Raw genomic sequence first — 19894 nt, forward strand, 5'->3', positions numbered from 1 at the left:
GAGGGATTTTATGGGAAGATTTTAAAGTGCTGCCCAACACAGAAAAAGGGGAAGAGGATAGGGAGGGGAAAACACGTAGGTGTTTTTAAACCATTTGAAGAACTACAGAAAAGGATTAAATGTAATTTAGCTCCAGACAGCAGGCCGCTGTGGGTAAATGAAACAAGTTAAATGCACTATCAAGACCTTTAGGATAATTAAAGCCCTCAAAAACAGGCTGCGTTGGACAGGCTGGGACCTCCCAAAGGCCTGTGGGGAAGTCTGGTGACACTTAAGGACACCTTGGCCTGACTCCAAGGCTTCCTGGTTAAGAGTTAGCAGGGGTGTCTTGGCTTGGTGACTGGGAAGACACAGAGCACAGGGAACAAGATGCTCTTCCTGAGCAGTAGCAGCGGGAACAGGCCTGCCTGGAGGGCCTACGGTCATTAGCAGGAATAGGCTGCAGGCGACAAAGGGAAGAAGTTTCTGTTGTTGGCAATGGCTCTCTCTGTATATGAAGACCCCTGGCCCTCTGAGCCCCGGAGGAGGGCAGAGCACCCAAATGGCTTCCTCCTTCCCTCCCGCCTCCGGCCTCTCCGGCCAAACTTGGGATCGGGTCCTCGGTCTAGCTGCCGCTGCTCGGCTTCGGGCTTCGGAATTGGGGGCTTACAGGCGCCGGGGCGGCGGCTGGGAGGAAGTGCGGGTCCAGTCCGGGCGCGTTGAGGAAGTTGCCCAAAATGAGGAAGCCCCACGCGCTCGTCGGGTGAGGAGACTCCGGCGGCGGGAGGAGCGAGCAGGAGCCCCGGGCCTCTCGCTGTTCGCAGAGAGCCCCACGAACGCCCCCGGCCCGAGCCCGGTTCCTTCTACTCAGCTCCCTGAGCTTCGACCCGGGGCCGCCCCGCCCTTGGCTCACCTGCGCCGGTAGGTGTGGCGCGCGCGCTCTCCGCTCAGCGGCGAGGACGCGGAATCTGGGGCTCCTCGGGGCTGGGGAAGGCGGCGCGGGTGGGATGCGGCTGTGCGTCCCCCTCGGCGGGTTTGTGAGTGTCCAGGCGCATTGGCGGGACACTCGGAGCCCTTGTCCTTTGAAAAAGGAGGGGATATTGATATAGGTAAGTGGTGCCCGCTTTTCTCCTAAACCTAGATCCTCTCAGGTCCGGCTCCTGTACTGGGAGCCAGGCCCGGGCCACGGGACTGTGCGGGGCCCGGGGCTTCAGGTGCGGCCGCGGCGCGGACCGTGCGGAAGCTGGCTGTCCTGGGAAGCACTAGCGGGAATCCGTGGGCTCGGGGAAACTGGGTCTCCCGAAGAACGCTTTTCGTTTGGCCAGCTACGTGAATGGTCTGGAAAATTCCACAGTGCTTGTCGTGACTCAGTGTACCTGCAGAAGTTTTATATAAACTATATTTCTTATACAACACAAAGGGAGAGCAGTTGTATAAAACACAGGAAACTTTCATAACTCCTACTCAAATTTAAAATGATTACTCCTTCGGAACATTTTCATGAAAAAGTAGCTTATTTGGCCAGTGAGTGATTTGGAGAGCAGTACAGTTTTATATAATAAAATGGAAATTTGAGTAATTTTTGTGTGTGTGCTTGAATGTTCAAAAACAGAAGGAGAGTTATTAGAGAATTTAGAGTTTAAATATTTGTACGTTGAAAACAGCCTTATATTATTTTAATGAGTTGGCTTGACTCGCCAAAGATTTCATTGAACCCCAGTAAAACTGTTGGCTGGAACATTTCAGCATGTAGTCGAGAGTTGAAGATGTCAGACATTTGAATTTTTTTTAAAAAAATCACTTGATGATGGAAATTTTCTGGAAGAAATGGAATTAACTCTACTGTCTGCTTTCTTTGTTTTCTTTGTTTTGTAATATTTATGGTATTACACCGGTAGCATTTCTATAAAATGCAGTTAAATTCATTAATGCTCCACTCGTTCCCTGCCCCTCGTGCATGGATATATTTGAACTAAAATAATTAAATACTTGTAAAGTATTAGGTGTTTTAAGTAAGGAATACATTCAAATTATTTTATCAGATCATTTTGTTCAATCATCATCTTTCTTTTGATGTGCTTAGAAAAATTTTGTAGTAAAATAGAAATTGATTTGTATTCTGTACGTTTGTAGTGCCCAGATATGTAGGCTTATATAAATAGTCTTAACTAAAATATTTTTAATGTTTTAAGCTAGGATAAAAATTAGGTGCGTACCTAATTTTAGATGTTGCCTTTTCTGAGGGATGAAATTGGCAGGGAGATCATTTCGTTGCTTGGTTTGTATTTAAGAAATAATGCCTTAGCCTTCCTTAGACTCATATTTAATATTCTAAGTACAGGTCTGATTTCTCTGTTTTAAAACCAAGGACTTCTTAGTAGGACATCACTTAGGCAGCATGCTGCATGTTCATAATCATTACTCAAGACCTTTGTGCTCAGATGTGCTTTAGAAGGAGGGGTTTTTCAGAATTTAAAATTCAAAGTTAGAATCTGAATTTCATCATTGAAAAAGACATTTCTCAGAGTTTAGAAAGGTACATGTGCATGCTGACACCTCGCACTCGAATACAGCGTCCTATAACTCCACACAATTGTTTCTGCGCCTATACTGTGAATAATTTCGCTAGGTAGAATAATAAAACTATGTGTCAATTTAGGGCAGGTGTGGTCACTAAAAGAAGTTTCCTAAAATTACTAAACAACTTGTTTTTCAGAGCTCTTTGGTGTTGGGCTGAAGGACTGAATCTGTATTAGACTCCCTCAAGCTACCGTTTGATTTTGAAAGCAAATTGTTTTTTTTACTGCCCGATAATTCACTTTCCAGTAATTAGATGGGCAGTGTCCCCTTTACAAAGAATCTGAAATAGCAGGACTTCACTGAATTTTTATGATAACCATCAAAACATGAATCCTGCAAGTGAAATAGTATGTTTTATCCTTACTGATGTACTTTTGAACAGCAAAATTTCTGATAATCCAGGACTGTAGAGCAAAATGCAGTAGTTAACTCAGGGAAAGGGTATTGTCATCATTTCCAGCTGTAGTATGCCCTGGGAAGAAATATTGTCTGCTATTCACTGTGCAGTTGACTCTGTCTGTCATCTGTACCTAAGGAATGGCAGGGCACTTTTTAAAGTCTGAGCTAATTTTTGCTTTTTCAACTTTAACTATAATGGATTTTTTTCTAATTATGCCCTAATTTACCTCTTCTCTCCTGGTTTGCAAATTTTAACATTTTCTTCCACTTTTGGAATGGTTTAGCTGTAAACGAGTAAAGGAAAAAATTAGGAATTTAGACAGAAACCTGTACTTGAACAAGAATTAAATAAAAATAATATTAAAAAATTAGGAATTTAGGCCTTTGGGGAGAATTTTCTTAAATGTCTCCATATTTTTTTAGAGCAATTGAAATCAAAAGGTAGAATTTTAAAAGGAGATTAGCATTAAACTCCCTGACATGTCTTATCATCTTATTTTCTACTTTGATTTGAGCAGGTTGGTTTCTTTTCACTTGGAAAAGAGATTTTTTAAACTGAGGAATTGTAGGAAGATATTAAAAATAAAACTAGCTGATTACATTTTAAAGAAAAAGTTTATTCATTTTAATATTATATTATTAGGAATTCTTTTATTAGCTTACAACTTTGACTGACAAAATTATCTTATATCAATTTGAATTTTTTTTGCCCTTACGATTAATTATGTAAGTTTTGCCCTATGAATCTTGAAAGGTGTTTGAATTGAAATCTTAAGTATGACCACATTCAGCCAAGGTAATAGATACCGGTAGAAAGGACATTTAGTTTATGTTGCAGCAGACTTAACAAATCAAAAATTACTCTTTCTTGATTCTTTTATTTCTTGGAGAAACCATATATTTAGTTTTGGAGGCTGCCAAAGGCCGATGATGAGAGGAGGAAGGTAGGAACGATCTAGAATATTGGTGATGCCTTGATGACAAGGAGGGTGTGCTGAAAGCTTTATGGTAGTCAGTATCTGGTGAACAGCATCCTCTGTCTTGGGGGTACCTAGCTCTGAAACTGGAGTCCTTGCTCCTTAAGCTGGTAACAATAGTCCTCACTGCTGTGCTGGAGCACTGGAGGAGAGCACGGATGCCAGAGGGTGCTGGGCTTTCAGACTGGTGTGCTATGTGGGAGAGGCCCTAGTTTGAGCGGAGGCTGAGCAGGCAGCAGGGAGCAGGCAGCAGGGTCTGCCAGGAGTGCAGGCTGGTGTCAGGGTCAGTGGGACCAGGCCTGGAGACAGTCACTGGTGGAGTGCAGAGGGTGGAAGAGGCCCTGAAGGCCGAAGCTGTTCAAGAAAGGCCTGAGCATGGGTTTGTTTAGTTAGACTCTGAGTGGCTACAAAGAGCATTGGAATGACCAACATGTGACATTTAGCTTTCTCACTCCATCTGTTTGTCTTAATTGATAAGTTTTCATTCTGTCCTAGCCAGTTTGATTGATTTAATTTATTAAGTCCATCCATTTCTGTTAAGTTGTCATGGAAATGCTTTGGTATGACCACAGTTAATTTTTCTTTTTATTTAATTTTAATTGATTATAATACTTTTTTATCCTGTAGTACTGCTCACCCAAAGCAACTTTTTTATTTTTATTGTTATTTATCTGCCTTATTTTTTATAATATGCTTATTTGCTTTTGTTTGGCTCTGTTATACACCATGTCTGCTGACTTCCTACTCTGAGAAATGAACCCCTGTCTCTCCTAAACTGCCCACCACCCAGGATAATCATTCTAGAATAGGGGTTAGGGTCTACTTAGTGTTTACTTTATTGTGATGATGTTTACTTCTAAAGTGAGGTATATAATGTAGCTACATTTTTTGTCCCCCTTGTTATTTTTCCCCAGGGTAATTTCTTGTTCTGGTTTGTGGTGGTGGTGTTTTGTTTTTCCAATGGGCCCTGTGCCTATTACATTTGTCTTCCCAACTAAGCTAAAACTCCTCTTGACTCAATAACCCACTGAGTCACATATATCAAACAACCTATCAGTTGTACTTTTCTTTGCTTTTTTTTTTTCTGGAACCCTCAATCTTCTTGCTCCAGTTTGACAGTTTCTCTTCAGCCTCACTGCATAAACACTAATGTCTAAAGCATGTATTGGGGACTTGAAAATACATTTCCTGCAAATTGCTTATCAGACCCTTTGTTTTATCTTTTGGGGCTTTCACATACCTCTTACTAACATTCATGTACATTGTGCCTGTTGTAAATCCATTGTCTCAATTATTAAAAACATTTTTCCAAGCTTGTTATCTCCATGGTTATTTATTTATTTGTAGTGGAGAGTTTTTATAATTATTTCTATAGGAACATTTTAAATGGCATCTCCATTTAAAACCAATTTGAATATTACCACTGTATTTGATCTGATATTGATGTTTTATGATCTGATTGTACTTGCCTGGGAATGTTGAGTCCAGGGCTTTCATCAGATGGCTGGTCCAAATGTCCTTGATTCCTGAACAGGTGCTGTGCATTTTCAGTGGTGTTGCTCAGGGAGCTCAAGTAAGTGAAATGCTGGACAGAATAAAGTTGCATACAAAGGGGTAACCACAGATAATGCAATGGGATTATTCAGAGCTGTTGTGCAGGTGATATGCATGGAGGGACATAAGTCTGTGTTCTCCCACACCTTTACGGGCATGGGGTGCATTGGTTCTTGATGCAGGGACCAGATGTCCAAAAGTCCACTTTTAGAAATACTGGGTGACTCTCCACTGCCCTTTTACAAAGATTCTCAGGCTGTGCTTGGGTGTTGGCAGAATACTGTGGTTAATTTTATCTTAAATGCTAAGAATATTTTAATCATTTGATTGCTTAACACCTCAAAGTCACATTTACTTTGTATTTGTATTGACAGTGGTTGAGAGGAGGGGTCTGAGTCCTCACTGGGTTCAAATCCCATTCTGTGTTTTTTTTTTAAGATTTTATTTATTTATCACTAGAGAGGAAAGGAAGGAGAGAAGGAGAGAAACATCAATGTATGGTTGCCTCTCGTGAGTCCCCTGCTGGGAACTGGCCTGCAACCCAGGCATGTGCCCTAACTGGGAACCGAACCGCGATCGTGTGGTTCGCAGGCCCGTGCTCAATCCACTGAGCTACACCAGCCAGGGCCCTGCCTATCTTATTCAGTGCATTTGTACATTTTGGCAAGCAGGTGATTAATTTCCAAGGAAAATGATTTATTTTTAATTTTAACAATACATTAGTCTTCTGGTTTTTGTTGCTGTCTCCAGTGCAGACATTATCCTTCTGCTCCCTGACCTTTGTCCCTTTGATACCTCCTCATCCTCTTGTTTGGTATTGTTCCTTCATGGACTTAGCTTTCCTGGGCTGCTGGGGATTTCACTCACAGGCCAGGGCTGCTCTTTTTTTGGGGGGGTGGAGGTGGGTAGGGGCCTAGGAGGTGGTCTTTTAAGACTGTATCTGTTACGTGGCCCATGAGAGAGGAGGCAGGAGAGATGTGCACAGGGCAGCATGAGCCAGTAACCAGTATGTGGGAGCAAGGCATCTGCTTTCTGTTCTTTGCAGAACTAGCCATGTTCTGCCTCTGCACAAGAAGGTCTTCCTTAAGAAGAACTTTTGTTGCTCATAGGGGTGCCCACAGCTCAGGGCTTGGTGAGGGCTTGGCTATTCCTCCCTCACACTGCCCACCCCACCCCACCCCACCCCACCCCACCCCAGGCCTCCGTCCTCTCCAGGGTTTCTCCTGCCTCACAGCCGTCCCCCTGCGTGTATATGTGGGCTGTTCTTTCCCTCTTCAGTTTGCGACCATGTTGCTTTGTGTCTTTCAAGGACTGATAGTTTCCAATGTACTAGTGTTGTGCTTCCTTTGCTCCCCCAAGTGGTATGGATTTATATTATGTGCTGTTGCTTTTATTGCTGTTTCTTTTCATTCTCTGCATTTATAGCTGCTGCATATGCTTAAAGCGGAAGTCCACCACTTCCTTTTTTTTAGCAACACCAATCAGCTGATAGTTGTAGCTGTGTGAAGGAAGTGACAATGAGGAGGGAGAAGAGCTTGCTAGAGCAGGGGTGGATCCCAGGATTGGGGCTTCTCTGGTCTTCTCTGTTGCCCTGGGAGCTGGACAGAAAGTGTGTCTAAGGAAAGGGCAGCATTGTCAAGTCCACTCAGATTTTTAGAAATCACCAGTGCAAAATCATTCATTTCATTGCACCATGTTTAAAGATGCATGGAATGTTAGAGGTGGAAGTGATCTAGGAACCATTTCATCCAACCTGAATATTGCTGTTAGTTGAGGCCTCACACTGAGGTGTTTCTAATTCAGAACCAGAATGCACACCCACTACTCTAATAAAGAGTGAAAAAAAGGTCTGCTGCCCTGCTTAGTGCTGAGGAGATATAAAGTCATATGAGTGGGACATGGGGAAGCCGAGGGCAGCACGAGGCCATGAGCATAGTGGGTCCTGTCAGTCTTACTCTTTACCAGTAGCCCTAGAAAACATATTGTATCTTATCTTTATAGCTTTTTGTTGAAAAAGTAAGCCAATTCAATATGAATTGTACAAAAATAATTCCAAATCCATAAGAGGTTACTATGACAACATCACTTCAACACAAATTGAGCTGACTTCCAGAGTGCACAGAGTACTGTGGGAAGCTAGTGCCAAGCACGCACTGAGCCACCTGCAGAGAGCATAGCTGTCCTCTGTGCGTTCCTCGCATGGGAAAGAAGTGCAGCTCTCTGCATACACCACTGTCCCAGGGTTGGGAGGAGAAGAAGTACAAGGTGTCCTTACGGGTTGCAGTAGGGCAGAGGAAGAAGGATAATTTCAAATTTATTTCCATTCTATCGCAGAAACATTTGTGTTGCAGGTAGAATTTCAACAGACATTTATTGTTTCAGGTCCTGGAGGCTAGAAGTTTGAGAGCAAGGTATCAGCAGGGTTAGTTCTCCTGAGGAGTCCATTTGGCTTGTGGATGGTGTCTTCTCCAGTGTCTTCACATGGTCATCCCTCTGTGTATGTGTGTCTTATCCTAATTACCCCTTTTTATAAGGACAGCAATCATATGAATTAGGGCCCACCCTAATGACCTCATTTTAACTTAATCATGTCTGTAAAGCCCTGTTTCCAAACAGAGTCCCATTCTGAGGTATGGGGGTTAGGGCTCAAATATACAGATTTGGGGAACCTGCCAACCCAGCCCACTACAGGTGGTTACATGGAGTCTGGCCTCTCCCTGTAGTGGCCTTATTGTGCACAACAGAGACCTGTCTGGGCCAGCTGAAGTAAGCGTTGGATGGTGGTAGAACACTGTATTTGTAAATAACAAACAAAACTAAGCAAATTAAAATGCCTAAGATACAATTTTTTCTATTTTAGATTGAAAAAAATGTAAAGGAACTTATGAGAAAACCCAGAGAAAAACTTGGAAATAGGAGTGATAAGGAGAGACAAATTCTACAAGATGCTATGGCAAAGCATGAATGTATGTATATACCTAGAAAATATTGCAAGGCAAGGATACCATTTCCCAGCAGTCAGGGAAGACAGAATGGGTTATTGTTAATTAATGGTCTTGGGAAAACTGGCTAATAATTTGGAAAAAATAAAGCTTTATTCTTTATACCAAAATAAATTCCAAGTTGAGCAAAGAAGAAAAATAAAACTGAAATCATAAAAGTTTTGAAAGAAAACTTAGGTGAGTTTTTAAATACTTGTGGGGTGAGGAAGGACTTTCTGAATATGGTAGAAAATATGAAACCCTAATAAAAAAATTGATGAGTGTGACTTACTAAAATTGTAAGCAAATACCCATACAAATGAAAAATATATATAAATAAGTGGGGGAAAACTGTAAGATATATTTAGTTTCAGTGTCTGTTGTAAAGTATCAATAGATTTAATATGCAGTGAGTTCTTTCAAATCAGTGAGAAAAATAAACAGGCCAATAGAAAAATCAATCAAGGACACTGACTAGTTAAAAATGGCAGGTGAACCTCAAGTGCATGGATATGCCTACTTCCCTGCAGTGAAGGTTTGCTGTGTGACAAGATGTGGGGAAAGGCATACTTGGACCTGTGGACAGAGACTGGCCCAGCTGATGGGCAAAATGTTCTGAAATTTAAAATGCTCCCAGTGCGTTGACTCAATAATTTGTCTTTTGGGAACTTATTACACACATCAATAGACAAAAGTGGAGAAATATATGCACACAGTAATTTATTGCAACATTTTATTTTGTAATAGCTATAAAAAGAAGAAAGGAAAAAGAAATACATGCCAGTAGGGGGACTGTGAAATAAACTGCGGTATGTCCATACATTGGAATCTCATGTGGTCTTTTTAAAAGTGTGCAGTGTTGTCCCTGGCTGGTGTGTCCCAGTGGTTTGGGTGCCGACCTGTGACACAAAGGGTCGCTGGTTTGATTCCCAGTCAGGACACATACCTGGGTTGCAGGCCAGGTCCCCAGTATGGGGTGTATGAAGAACAACCACACATTGATGTTTCTCTTTGTCTCTTTCTCCCTCCCTCCCTCTCAGTCTAAAAATAAAAATAAATAAAATCTTTAAAAAATAAAAGTATAAAATCTTTATGAGCTGAAATATAAAGATATCCAAGTTATAGTCAGTTAAAAAGCAAAATGTAGTATATTTTTTAAAATACATACATGCTTTTAATGATGTAGGCTACAGTGAATGTTATTTACTACATCAGATGCAGGTCTGCCTATACAGCTCTGTATGTGTGTATGAATATGCAGAGAGATCTGGAAGCAAAGGCACAAAACTGTGAGCAGCAGTTGAGAGAATACTGGAGTTGATTTAAGGAAAAAGGTGAAGTACACATTTTTACTCAGCACATAGAAGTTTGTAGTGATCATAATAAAATAAGAATCTTTGCTTGGCATCAGGAGAGTACATAGGATGAGACCAGGAAGAGAACTAATTTAGGAACAGGGCATCTATCATGGCTGTTGGGGCCATTTTGCCTCTAAGCAAAGACTTGGGCTTAGAGAAGGTAGGTGACTTGTCTAGAATTATACAACCAGGTTCTCTAGCTTGACTGCACATGGCCATCTCCCATGCTGCTTTTTTGCCCACTAGTGCACAGGCTGCCTCCCCAGATTCTGATGTGGTCTGGCCTGTAGCCTGCCTTTGGACTTTAATCATTAAGACTTCTCACCACCCACCCCACTAAGTGGAGCCACCAATGTTAAGAACCACTGGTTTTGAACTATTTAGTAGAGTTTTACAGCACACAAGCTCATCTTTAAAGCCTAACAGAATTTCCACCAAATTTGAATTTATTGGTATGCTGGTTCTAGTGGCAGCTGTGTGTGCCCTTGATTGCAAAGACTCTGGGTGTGTTAGAAGTTATAGTGGGGGGGGGGGGGTGAGAGAGAGGGAGAGAGAGGAGACAAAGATTGAGAGAGGGAGAGAAGGGTCTCAGATGTTTTTACGTTGTATACTCTCTGTCCCTAGGGCACTTATGTTCATGAGGTCAGGAGTCCATGGAAATTTCAGAGGAAGACTGCTGAGTGAGAATGACTATGTGTTCTCATACATGCTGTGAGACCTGTAGGAGATGAGTGAATGTAAAACAATCACAGAAAAAGAACATGTGTACTGATCTGATAGAGAAACCCACCTGTAACATTTTCTACACAAGGTCATTTTAATGGTTTCCATCTTTAAGAATAGTGTTTAGCATTTTTCCACTGTACATATTTTCTGCCAGACAGTTTGTAATCTGTTTCATGTGGGCTCTTTCCCATAAGGACAAACACAGCTTCAGGCTGAGAGCAGGGCAGTGGTTTCTTGGTGTATGTGGCTTGGCTTTTGGCCTTTAGGGACTGCAGCAAATGTTGACCTTGGGGCCGTTTTGGGATGCTCTGTCGTGTCCTCCCTGGTTCTGACTCTGTCTACACAAACACACACACACACACACACACACACACACACATGAGCACCATGTAGCCCTCACATTAGGAGCCCCAGGGCTCACCCATGCACCTGCATTTACCCTTTGTAATAAAAACTTTTAGGAGTAGGGCCTTGACTCGTAAATGTCTAGCTCCAAAAAGTAGCTCTAAAGCTTCTCTCCGGGGTGGCATGGGTGGCAGGAGCAAACCTGGCACATGGCTCTGGATTCCATCATTTGTTGAAAGGGCTTAGGCTCTGGCAGCCTCACTAGTGCAAAGAGGCTGCAAATACCTGCCTCTGGGGGGTCATGGAGCTCAGAGACATGCTGAGCAAAGGACTGAGCCAACTGGCAGGCAAAGAACAGGCCCCTGCAAGAATGGCCATGGTTAGCTACAGGAGGTCAAAGAATGAAAGAATCTCTGTTTACCTGGGGATTGAAAAAACAAGTGATTTAGGCACAAGATGATTGTAGAAGACTTAGCAGGAAGGTCACGGAAGCAGTGGCGCTTACCCAACAGTGTCACTTGACTCTGAAGCAAATCTATTCCTACTGATGCATTTGAGAACTCTGCTGAGTTTTAACAAGCAACACGTAGAGAGTGCTTTCCTCAGCTCTCTCCTCTCTGTTTTTGGTTGTGGACCCCCTCCCCAGGGGTCATAGCATCACTCTTATCCTGAAGCACTGAAACAATTTGTGACATTATTTTGGCCCTGGTCATGCACTTTTAAATGTGCAAATGGAAACTATGGTGTAGAAAGTGTATGCTCCCTGCCTCCATCATGGTGCCTGCTTCACACATGTTGGCAGTCTTCAAATTTCTTCCTTATATTTCAATAATTCAAATGTGATTTGGATACAATAAATGGGGTGGTTGCAGTGGAATGTGTCTCTCCTTAATAAAAAGAAAACCTAAGACCTCCACATTTGGTCCAAATAGGAGACATGTCCAGGAAGGAGAGGTGTCTAGACCACACAGCCTGTTCCTTGGGTGACTTTGCCCCATCACACTGGTCCTGCTCCGCCTCTTACACCCGGCCCAGGTGAAGCCAGAGACCTTTCCCCAGCTTCCCTGCCAAGAATCTAGTACTGTGATGTATCGCCACCAGCCACACGTGGTCATATACAGCCAAGTGCTTAAAATAAAATAAAATTTAAAATTCAGTTCTCAGTCTCACTAGCCACACTTTGAGGGCAGCAGAGAAGAACAAGCATTTCAGTCATTGCAACATGGTGTGTGGGACAGACCCAGATGGCATGTTGTACTTGAGCCACACTTGGTACATCTTGGGGAGTCAGGGAGGGAAGCCAGCTTCTACCCATTCCCCCTTTCCTAACTTAATGCCACTGTGATCGCATCATAACGCTTGCCACTGTCTACCATGTAGATCCTAAATGCTTCCATTTCCTTAAGGGGATCTGACCATGGGAAGTGACGGCAGTACTCTGAGTCTTATCTACAGGATCTGGCCTTGCCCTTTCACCCTCACCATAGTGCCAGTCTCCTTACTCAGCATGACAATCACACACACATACACACAGCATACATCACACAAGCACGCACAGGCACTGTTACAGTCTGTCTCCATGACAGGAACTGAAATGGCTCTAGATTTTTGCCCAGGAGCAGTCTAATGGGAGCCCAGGCTTGGAGATCACTAGTTTATGTATCCCCAGGTTAAGCATACTTGGTTCAGTATGGCTTCAGAAAGAATAAATTCGTTTTTGTTCAAGAGGATTTAGAGGTAACAGAGAAACCTTAGTACTTACTCATTTCTCTTCAGTAAAAACAAGTCCAGCATAATTTTTGTCAGATATTTGGGATCCGAGATTCTATCCACTTATTTATTTTTAAATGTTCTTTTTTTTTAGAGGGGAAGGGAAGGAAAGAAGGAGAGAAACATCAATGTATGGTTGCGTCTCATGCATCCCCTGCTGGGAACTGGCCTGCAACCCAGGCATGTGCCCTGACTGGGAATCGAACTGCAATTGTGTGTTTCGCAGGCCTGCGCTCAATCCACTGAGCTACACCAGCCAGGGCAGATTCTATCCATTTAAAAGAAAAATCTGAAGAGGGAACATGTCCCTCATTAAGGTAAAATGAAGAAGGTGTAATGCTTATTGCTTGACTACATCTATTATTTCAAATATAAGAGAACAAGACTTTAATTTCTGTATGTGTGCCATGTACTCATTGGAGAACCCTGGGAGCAACAGAATGTGAAGGGGTGAGAGGCAGGTGTACCTGTGAGAGGCAGGAGCACCTGAGGAGCACCTGTGGCTGGAAAATGTGACACAGTGGTCCTGTCCCCTTGGCTGGAATCCTTGCTTCTCATTCTGGGTAGTGGGTGAGAAATGCAGCTTGCTGTCTCTGGAATTCTGGCACCGCTAAGTTTGAGGAAAGATAAAGTACCACAGAGACCAGCTCGAAGGTTTTCGAGTTATAGAACTTCCTTTCATGACTCATCTGGACATCAGGAAGTGGAGTAATACTTGTGTCCTTCCTCCAGGAGTCCTGAGGCATGCGCTGTTGGTCCAAAGACATGGGCAGGGCCCTCCACCTGAGTTACTGTGTTAGAAAAATCAGAATGGCTAAAAATTAGTGTGTTGGGGGTGGTGGTATTTAACGACAAGTGTTTTCTTGAATTATGGCTTTGATATTACTTCCTTCAATTTCTATGTGAAATTCCAAACTCTTCACTCTGTCATTCCCCTCAGTCACTACTGCCTATGTTGCTGCCCACTTCAGTGGTCAGCTCTGTTGGATGCATTTGAGTCCCTGGACCTTCACTGCAGAGGCAGCTGTGCTAGTGCAGTTATTCTGCGTCTGGGTTGCAGGCAGGTATCAGTGGAAAGCTTTAGAAATACTGAGGTCTGATCTTACCTCACTGTTTTTAAAGGTAGGAGCAAGGAAGGGGTGGGGGATGGAGACAACTATACTTGAATAACAATAAAAAATGTGAAAAAGAAGAAAGGAAAAAAACAAAAATACTGAGGTCTGGGCCTCGCCCTGTAAGTTTTGAGTAAGTTTGGCACAGGACCCTGTCACCAGTACTTTAAAAAAAACCAAAACACCCACATGATTCTAACCTGTAGCAAGGGTGGAGAATCACTGTTCTGGTCTAGAGTTATCTTTTTTTTGTCATGAATTAAGTTGATGATGAAAGCAATCACTCTTAACAATTTTATGTGTACAGGAAACACTTGGGATCAGGCCAGGCCTGGTGTCTAATGTTTTAGAAGCACCTGGAGTGATTTTGAAGCATGTGTCCAGGTGTGATAAAACCCTACTTTGGCCTGATTCTCTTGTAGGTCAAAACTACTGGCCACAGTTGTTTTGGTCAGCATGCTGAATTATGTGCTCACTAGCTGTCAGCACGCAGTTGCCCCTGTGGGAACGTCACTCTGTCTGCTGGCTTGGCTTCTGGAGAAGAGAATCCAGAAGAAAATTCCTCTTTTATTTCTGGACATTTAATTATAACTCTGAATGTATGTTCTACTGCTTTACTTAAATTCCCTACTTCATGGATATCCATCTTGCATATTTTGGATCTTTTTTGTCCTAGTCTTTTTCTGTTGAATTCTTTCACTCTTTGTTAATTCCATTTCATTTTCTCAAGCTGCTCCATCTTGTCCTCCAAGTTCTTTATAGTCTATTGTCTGTACTCTTTTGCTATTGAAATAACACTGTCATTTCTTCCCTAGTTGGTTTCCTGATCTCTGCCAGCTTATTTCTGATGGCTTTTCTTGCTTCTCCCTGTCATCCTCTAACTTCTGTTTCTGTGGTTGGAGCTATTGTTTTAACAAAGCGACTACTGTCTTAAAAGTTCTTGATTTCATCTGCCTCTTGAAATGGTTTTCTGGAGAATGTGTTTTATGTGCTGTATGTTTCTCCTATGGCTTCTCTCCTTTTATCTAGTGTATTGTATAGACTTGCTGTAGGTTCCTCATATTGGAAATGACTCGTGTTAGGGATCAACCCAAAATATTCTAGTCTAACAGAGTATTTTCCTCATCTTACTAATGCTGTGTGTGTGTGTGTGTGTGTGTGTGAGTGACAGAGAGAGAATTTGTTGGATATTTATTTCTTCCCAGGGAGGCTCCTAGCCACTTAAAATCTCCTCTCCACATAAGGAGATGTTGGCTTCCCCACTGCTGTGTAGAGCACTCAGCTCTACAGACTTTAAGGTCCGCAGCTGCTCCCCTCCTTGACCATCTTATCTAAGGATCTTCACACTCCCAGGTCCAACCTTTGCTGCATTTGGCTCTGTTCACTGTAGGTTTGGGGTTAGAGGTGTCTACTAGTCCCGGGGCAATTCTCTTTCTTATTCTCACAGTGGGTGATTCCAGAGAGAATGGGATTGTGAAAACTTTACTCTGTCAACACCCAAGCTATCTGATATTTTGAGATTTATTTTACGGAGTAACTTAGAGTCTTTGGTATTTTTCTTGAACAACTAAGTGTCTGCAGGAACAATTAAGAACAAACAAAGACAAAACAACTTCAAAATAGCCAAAAAAATTCATACAGCTCTTGGCCTCTTTGATCACAATGGCCAAACTGGGCCATGTTGTTAGCAGGTTCTCCATTCTGTTCAGCTCATTGCTTTATCGTTGCCTCCCGCCAGCCAGGGTGGGGCTGAGTGCTGGGGTCATGCCAGTAGTCAGCACCCTTCCCTGCACTCGAGTTGTTCATGGTCTGGTTGAAAGAAAGAATAGGAGCCCAGCACCACATCTTGACTGGGGCGGGGGGGGGGGGGTTCCACCCCAAACNGTCACACCCTCAACCTCCCCCCACCCCCGCCACCAGCCACCACGGATAAGAATAGGTCTACCAAGACATGATCTGCTTGGGGAGGAAAGGTAGCTGATCTCTCAAAGGAGAAAGGCCAAGACCCTTTTCCTCAATGGGCTTTTATTAGGTTCCTTTTGCACAGGAATACAGGTAAAGCTCATTAATCATTGTCAGGAAATAAGGAGCAGACAATAGATAACATACAAAAAACTATTCTGAGTCAGGGCCTGTTAGCTAAAGTGCTATAAAACTTTGGGAAACAAACTCATTTCCTGCTCAGACCCTTATCATTTAATTAAGAGCATTCTTAGCAAAGCAGGTTTCACAGGAGTTTACGTATTTTATTCTTAGGCCTGAACACCCAGGGAACCGCCCTTTCCAGCACAGGGCTGCACCACCCTCTGTCATTCTTTCAGGCTTAAGTCAGGCAGGCAAAGTAAGGCAGCCAAGAGATTAGGAGACTTCTAACAGACAGAATGAGGACTCAGGCTATGTCAAAGCTGAGAGGTAAGGGTCCATCACCCACTTTTGCTATAGCCCCCCAAGTCCTTCCCTGGGAGCTCCCCATGACCATGCCTGTCTTAGGTCATTCCCCTCTGGGAAAATCTTACCCATCATTGGCTAATCAATCAAGCATTGGGAGCCAGCCAGGATGAAGTAAAAGGGGCACTCCTTCCAGGGAGATAAGCTTTGTCTCCTTATTGTCTTATGGTGCAAAGGTCGCTCACTCAGCCTTAGTCATGGGGGCGTTACAGCTTCTGAAACCAGGCAGGGAGGTTCCCAAAACTTGATCAAATGTAACTTCGTTTATTCTTCACAGCCAACTCTTTTAAAACAAAATTTTTCCGAGTGCAGAAATGAGCAGTACCAAACATAATTAACAGATGTTGCATTTTGCCATATTTGCCCATAGTTCTTCTAAAAGAAGGACAATCCAAATAAAGTAGAAGCTGCACCCTTTTCATGAAGAATAACTTGTCAAGGCCAGAGACCTGATGAGAGCAGGTCTGAGCTTCATGCTTAGGCCCCTTTGGGTGCAAAGGTTATGCATTCTTTTATTTTGTAAATAAAACCTGTGTTTCTGAGAGTACCAAGAACCATTTTGTTAGAGACCAAGCAAGCACAATGAGACATGGTTATCAACTGAGATTTGAGTTTTCCAACATTAGTACCTATTCACCATTGTATTGATTTTTATAATAACCTGTACTTTCCCATCAAGTTTGTTTGTGACCAGCAAGGCCCCATGTGAATATTCTTGATGTCACTCAAAATGGATAAATTATGAATCCAAAATCTATATTTAGCACTCTTATGTAAGATAATGTCCAGTCTGCCCTTAGTATTTATGCATCTGTATTGTGAATTTGCTTACTTACTAGCGTTGACGTGAGATTGCATCAGTCCTCATGGCCCTCAACTGGACCTCAGTGGATATGCGCAGAGCAGCAAAACGCCTGAGTCACCAGGTGTGCATATGCCCAGCTGAGGGAGACACTAGGATGCTCTGCCCAGTGTCCTTTTCATGTCAACTGAGTGCCACATTTGTCAAGTTTGTGTGCTTTTTGTTGGTTATTTTGCTGTTTAAAATTGCCCGAAGGCATAGGATTGTACAAAGTGCTACTCAGGGTTCTTAAGTGAAGAAGGCTGTGATGTGCCTTATGGAGAAACTGTGTATTAGATAAGCTTCATTCATCCATGAGTTATGGTGCTATTAGCCATGAATTCAATGTTAATTAAAGAACAATATATATTAAGTAAGTGTCTTTAAACAGAAGCACACATAAAAAGATGTTATGAATTGATTGGTTGATGAAGTGTTGTAACCAGAGGCTCTCAGGAGCCTAACCCTTTATTTTCCTAAGGAGCAGTGTTTCAGTATTTACTAATTCATTGTTCAGGACAGCATTATAGAACCTAATTATCATAAATAATGAAAATTGACTGTATTTTTTATTTCTTGTACAAAGCAAGGACATAATTTTAAAACAAAGTTAAATTTTACTATTTTATGAGACATGGCCTTGAAACAAATTAACTATTTTATAACACAGTGAAAATCTCTTAGCCTTGCATTTCACATTAGTTAATTAAATTGGCAGATTTTTCTTGAGTTCTTACTTCGTGCCTGGCACTTTTCTGGTACCAGGAGGACATCAGTGGACAGGTGCAGAGGTCAAATCACAGGCGTCAGATTAAGAGCAGTATCCTCACTTGATATTTTTGTTTAATTGGGGTACCAAGCCCAGCGAGTTTGATAAGAATCTTCTAATTCTCACACAAGTGTTTTTCTTACAAAAGAATAATTTTTAATAGCCCACATTTCTAAATATTTTTCTCCTAAACAGAAAGTTATTTGATGGCAGGTATACTTCCAACTTCACAAGTGGAGACTGATGATGTAATATAATGCACCCATACGAGGAGGTCCCCAGAGCTCACAGTTTTCAGACCTCCAGGTCATCACAGCTCACATTTGGCCCAGACTGACTCAGAAGGCTGTCGTCGGGCAGGAGCCCCTTCTGTACAGTAGGGTAACAGCAGGCATTTCCTTCAGTGGGTCTTTGCTGCATGTGACAACACAGGTGCAAAGGGACAGTGCACGCTGGGAGTACTCCCAGGTTGCCAGTTTTTTAATGCAATTGAGACAGGCCTTCCATGTCTCACCGGAAATAGGCCCAGAGCGTTGAGTTTTATCGGATACTTATGGTTCCTTCAGTCTAGATGCAATTTGTAAATGAGGGGCCATTTCTATCATAACCAATGCTACCTGGCAGAAAGCAGTGCCACACAGCTAGGATGAAGGGCAGGGCATTCTCTGGTGGAGCCAGCTCCTGCTTCTTCCTGGAAATGTGGAACCCAAGCCAGGCTTGTGAAGAGGCATGGATATCCCTTGCAAGGTAAAATACTGGTCATTTTAGCAGTTGGAAGTTTTAGTGAACATAATACTTGAGGTAACGTCATTAACAACAGAGAATGTTTTCCCTAAGGCTATGTGTTTTCAGATTTTTATACACACTATTCTTTCATCATCTCTGTCATTCACTGTGCTTAGGGGGTTGGAGCTAGGGTTGGTGTTCACCCCTGCATGTTCAGTAGGGTCCATAAAGCACAGTCTTCATTGCTCATTGGGCCCTGCTGCCCGCAGTTAATGTGCCTGTGAACTCGCTCAGGGCCCTCATGCAAGCAGAGCAGTGACCAGTGTGGACTTTTAAAGCTCATATTATGTAGAGTGAATTTTATGCTTTGTTTTTATATTTTTACATAAAAAGAGCTTACATTTCTCATGGTGAATATTTTTTAATATTCAGGTAGATAGAATTGCATAATGACCAAGCATATAGTTATGATTTAAATGGTTTTTAAGTGAATCGTAGATATCATAAAATTTCACCCCTTAAACACTTCAATATATTTCTCTTTAAAAAAGACATTACAAGAATACAGTTTTCCCACCTGACAGAATTCTCATCAAGAGACTTGTAGTTATGGGCCAATCTCTGAGCCTGCTTGCAGCAGCTGAATCGAAGAGGCTGGTGAGTGTATGGACATGCCCTCCCATGGTGAGTTAGTGAGAAAATCTATGTGAGGGGTCTCTCAACCAAAGAGTGAGGCATTGAGTCATCACAGTGCCTGTCACTGCCAACCCAGGGCATTAACCAGGTGCCAGGCCACGTGCTGTGAACACTTCAGGAGGCGTGGTCAGGGAATACCACACCACTGTTTGAGGTGGACCTTACCGTAACCTTCATTTTGCAGATGAAGAAACTGAGGTTCAGCTATATGGCTAGGGGCAGAAGAATCTTTGTTTGTACCAAGGGAGTCTTTCTTGAGCTGTGACTCATGACCATAGCACAGACCACCTCTCAGACTTCACACACGCAGCTTTCTGTGACTACAAGAAGATTCTGCCTAAAATGAGACGTTGGAAAATGTACCTTACCCTTGAGATGAAGAGAAAAGTGAACAATTGTCTTCACAGCACCAGGTCCAGAATTTTGTAGAATCATTGTACCTTTCTGGGTTTAGACCTCAAATTTTGTTGAAGGCTGTACATAGAGAAAGAAGATAGTAAGGCCCGTAGTCTATTCATAATTTGAGATAGAATTACGCTTTATTAATGAGCCTACTAGAAAATAACACAAGATTGTATCTAAATAGGACATGTGAAGGTTTGCAAACCATATTGCCTTGGGGCATGGGGGAAT

The 19894-nt window shown here is 42.6% G+C and overlaps 1 protein-coding gene across 6 annotated transcripts in view; it reads left to right on the top strand.

Annotated features, from left to right (window-relative positions):
- Window positions 1-593: 593 nt before the first annotated feature.
- SYK (spleen associated tyrosine kinase) overlaps window positions 594-19894 on the top strand; it is an 83678-nt gene continuing 64377 nt past the window's right edge. The window contains exon 1 of one of the 6 annotated variants that reach the window (XM_037041219.1): window positions 594-900. The gene's annotated coding sequence lies outside the window, so the exon portion shown is untranslated. Of the gene's footprint in view, window positions 1089-19894 lie in introns of all 6 variants that reach the window. The other 5 variants (XM_037041203.1, XM_037041212.1, XM_037041228.1 and 2 more) reach the window with 5 other exon arrangements.

This window comes from Sturnira hondurensis, unplaced genomic scaffold (genome assembly GCF_014824575.4).
Source record: "Sturnira hondurensis isolate 20B ecotype Veracruz unplaced genomic scaffold, ASM1482457v3 Scaffold0000460, whole genome shotgun sequence".
NCBI lineage: Eukaryota > Metazoa > Chordata > Mammalia > Chiroptera > Phyllostomidae > Sturnira > Sturnira hondurensis.